Source organism: Oryctolagus cuniculus, chromosome 3 (assembly GCF_964237555.1).
Source record: "Oryctolagus cuniculus chromosome 3, mOryCun1.1, whole genome shotgun sequence".
NCBI classification, from domain to species: Eukaryota; Metazoa; Chordata; class Mammalia; order Lagomorpha; family Leporidae; genus Oryctolagus; species Oryctolagus cuniculus.
The window spans coordinates 3,040,862-3,044,833 of record NC_091434.1 but is presented as its reverse complement, the minus strand read 5'-3'; the positions used below and the strand labels follow the sequence as shown (position 1 = coordinate 3,044,833).

The following is a 3,972-nucleotide window of genomic DNA, read 5'->3' as shown; positions in this document are numbered from 1 at the left end:
ACAGCAGGGACTGAGGAGTTTGGGTGGTTCCTTTCCTGTTCCTCTGTGCTCATGGAGAGTTGTTCCGTTACTCTGTTAGGTCCTCTTTGTGGGGGTTTGGTAGAGCAATGGTACAAACACTGCGGAATGTCAGGGTGCTGTCTGGAGCCGGAAGCTTGCGTGGAAGCTCTGAGAAGGACATCAGTGGGGTCTGAGGTGTGCGCCACACAGCATGCTGTGAATTTAGACCCGGGATTCGGGGAGACTAAAACCCAACTTAATCACCTGCCTTCTCATGGTTGCTTCACTTTCTGCCCAAACCCACAGCCGGCTGGAGGACCTACTTCCTTAGCTCATTCTCATTGGTCAGCCTTTTTCCCCTCCAGGGACCCCATGGCCCAGCCCAGTCATCTGATCATCCATGAGCCTGGAGCCGGCCCCGCCCCCGTTGACCTGGTTCCTCACTGAGCTTGGGGAGCTCCCCTCCCACCTCCAGGTGCCCGAATCAAGCACAGGCTCCTGTGAGATTCCGGATCATTCTCTGTCCAGTGTTTCTGTAATTGTTGGAGTTCTTCTCAATCAAGGCAGCATTTCAAGGGTTTGAACTTGACCTCTCCCTGGCCAAAAGCTATTGGTGTTGGGTGATTATCAGCTCCACTGCTCCCTCTCCCAGCCAGCTTGGCCAATTCTTTTAAACAAACTTCATATTTTTAGTCAGTTTTTAAGGAAGATACAAAACCGTGTGACCTATTGGCAGGCTTGGTATTATTAAAATTTCAGTTTTCCCAAAGTGATAAATAAATCAAATTCCCAGTGAAAAAAAAGTTGAAAAACCTCAACATCGTGCCAAAATTTATCTTCCAGAAAGAACAGATAAAAATAGTCAAGAAAGTAATATTTTATAAAATGATTACAAGGGGTCATTGGCACTGTAAATACTGAACCACAGCAAAAAGGCCTTGATTAAAATATTGTGATCCTGGCACAAAAAAAAAAAAAAATAGGAGAAAAAGAATGGAAAACCCAGAGTCAAGTACACACACTGTTTAGGAGAAGGTAGAAATAACAGTTTAATGGGTAAGGAGTATAATTCAATAGGTGAATTGTTAGGTAAAACAGCCACAGCCAATGAACTTGGACAAGACTAACAACTAACGTCTAACATTTGGTGGAAGCACCAAGAATAAAGATTCAAAAAGCTGACACTTTGTTAAGGGTGTGGAATGCTAAAAAGGGAGTATTTTTAGTACCACAACTCCACGTTGAGACGCATCCATTGGAATAGCCAGAGACCAAGATCTGGAACAAGAAAAGGCCTTGTTGCGGTATTGTTTACAGAGACAGAGCGCTGGGCGCTCGGGCTGCAGGTGCGCCGTGGCTCAGCCAGCTCCTGCACCTACTCAGGGAGAAGCACCCGACCACTGCGGCCATGCGCCCGCGCGTCCCCAGGGGGCTGTCCCCGTGGGTGTCGCCGAGCTGACAGTGCAGGATTTGATTTTCTCCTGGTGCTGTCTGTATCTTCCCGGTCTCCTTGGGGGACGATGGCGGGCTCCACAGTCAGAGAAGAGATAGGTCTGAGGGGGAGAAGGGACCGATCTCAGGCAGAGATGAGCTGTGCATGGCTGGGGCCCTGAGGCAGCAAAGCAGTGCACAGCTTCCAGTCTAGAAAGAGAGCAGAGGAGGCCGTCTTTAGAGACGGTGCTTTTTACCTAAAGCTGTAGACAGGTGAGCACACACACACCTGGTCTGTGCGGCACGGGAGCCCCCTGGTCCCCCAGGAAAGCACGGGGGTCCAGCGGCTCCCTGAGCCCTGTCTCCACTTTGTGTCTTTTCTCTGCAATCAACAAGGCACCGGGAAAAATCTGCAACCCGCGAACACGTGGCTGGCGGGCCGCTCCTGTCGCCAGCTCGCCTCCTCCTGCTGGCCTCTCCTCTCTCTTCCTTCTTCCCCTGTTTTTCTCTTTCACTTTGAAGTCATTTCAAGCTCACAGCGCAATTCCGACAGCAGGAGTTGCTCTCCGGCCAGCCTCCCCCCCCCGTGTCGGCGTGTGACAGGCCCGGCGGCCCGCTCCCAGCAGCAGGGCGAGCGCCGCGGGCCGGCCGCTGGCTGACCTCCACCCCTCCCCGCTGCCCTAGCCGGGGTCTGGCCCCGAATCCTCCCCCAGGCTGTTCAACCCGGGACGTGTCGCCCACCCGGGGCTGCTCAACCCGGGACATCTCCCCCACCCCGGGCTGCTCAACCAGGGACTTGTCCCCCCACCCCACCCCCGGGGCTCCCGCGATTCGACACCGAGGAGGAACCCTGCGGACTCGCCCTTTGTGCCCGTCCCCTGTCTCCCCAGCTGGGACAGAGCTCTGCCACTGGTGCCCAGGAGGCCTGGGCAGCCACCCTGAGCACACGAGGCCGACAGCCGTGACCACCTGGGTTCTGAGCCGGCTCCCTCTCCCCGGGGGATTAGCCATCTCTAGGGGGCGCTCCCGAGGGACCATGCAAATCCTCCCCAACTGAGTGCCTGCGACAGTTGTCACGGTGGTGTCTGCCGAACACGGACTTTGTGTTTGCACCACTCTTAGGACGTTTACGCACACACACGCACATGGAGGTCTCTCACACACACATGCACACACACACACACACCCCCAGAGTGTGTGTGCGTGTGTGAGAGAGAAACCTCTGGGGGTCTCTCTCTCTCTCTCTCACACACACACACACACACACACGGAGGTCTCTCTCTCTCACACACACACGGAGGTCTCTCTCACACACACACGGAGGTCTCTCACACACACGCACACACATGCACACACACGGAGGTCTCTCACACACATGCACACACGGAGGTCTCACACACACATACGCACACGGAGGTCTCTCGCACACACACACACACATGCACACGGAGGTCTCTCTCTCACACACACACACACGCACACCCGGAGGTCTCTCTCTCACACACACGCACACGGAGGTCTCTCTCTCACACACGCACGCACACGCACACCCGGAGGTCTCTCTCACACACACGGAGGTCTCTCTCACACACACACACACACGCACACCCAGAGGTCTCTCACACACACATGCACACACACACGCACATGGAGGTCTCTCACACACACACGCACACACACACACACACACGGAGGTTTCTCTCACACACATGCACACACACGTGCACACACACACGGAGGTCTCTCTCACACACACACGCACACACGGAGGTCTCTCTCTCACACACACACGGAGGTTTCTCTCTCTCTCTCTCTCTCACACACACACGGAGGTCTCTCTCTCACACACAAGGAGGTCTCTCGCACACACACACACATACGCACACGGAGGTCTCTCTCTCTCTCACACACACACACACGGAGGTCTCTCTCTCACACACACACACGCACACGGAGGTCTCTCACACACACACACACACACACACACCCGGAGGTCTCTCTCTCACACACACGCACACGGAGGTCTCTCTCTCACACACACACACGCACACGGAGGTCTTTCTCTCACACACACGGAGGTCTCTCTCTCACACACACACACACGCGCACACACCTTCCATTCTGTCCTGCTGTGCCGCTCCTCTCCCTTGCTTGGACCCCACCGGGTTATCCGTCGCTCGCCATCAAGAGCAAGGACCAGGGGGCTGAGCGGGGTCACTCTCGGGCCGGCTGCTGGCCGCCCACCCTCGGGAGAACACAGGCGCTTCTCCCTGAGCCCCGCCTCTTAGGGAGGGGGTGGGGTGCGGCTTTAACCAGGAGGATTTAGGGGAGCGTCCGCCCCGCAGGGCGCCACAGCTCTTACCCCGGCCCGGGAAGCAGTTCCCCTCTGAAGTCTGGCCGGGACCCCCGCGCACCTGCTGCGTGTGCAGTGGTCCCCACACAACAAGGTGTTTTGATTTTCCCTCTTTTCCTGTACTTAGGTGAGGTGGCCCGGAGCTGGAGAGGGCACATGAAAGAGGCGTTTTATACGCTTGCTGGCAG

At 55.9% G+C, this 3,972-nt stretch overlaps 1 long non-coding RNA gene across 1 annotated transcript; it reads right to left on the bottom strand.

Annotated features, from left to right (window-relative positions):
- Nucleotides 1–1,024: 1,024 nt before the first annotated feature.
- LOC138849099 (uncharacterized) lies at nucleotides 1,025–3,715 on the bottom strand. Its single transcript, XR_011387523.1, has 2 exons — nucleotides 3,545–3,715; nucleotides 1,025–1,641 (listed from the first exon to the last, which is right to left on the bottom strand). It is a non-coding gene; the product is annotated as an uncharacterized lncRNA (long non-coding RNA).
- Between the last annotated feature and the right edge of the window lie 257 nt (nucleotides 3,716–3,972).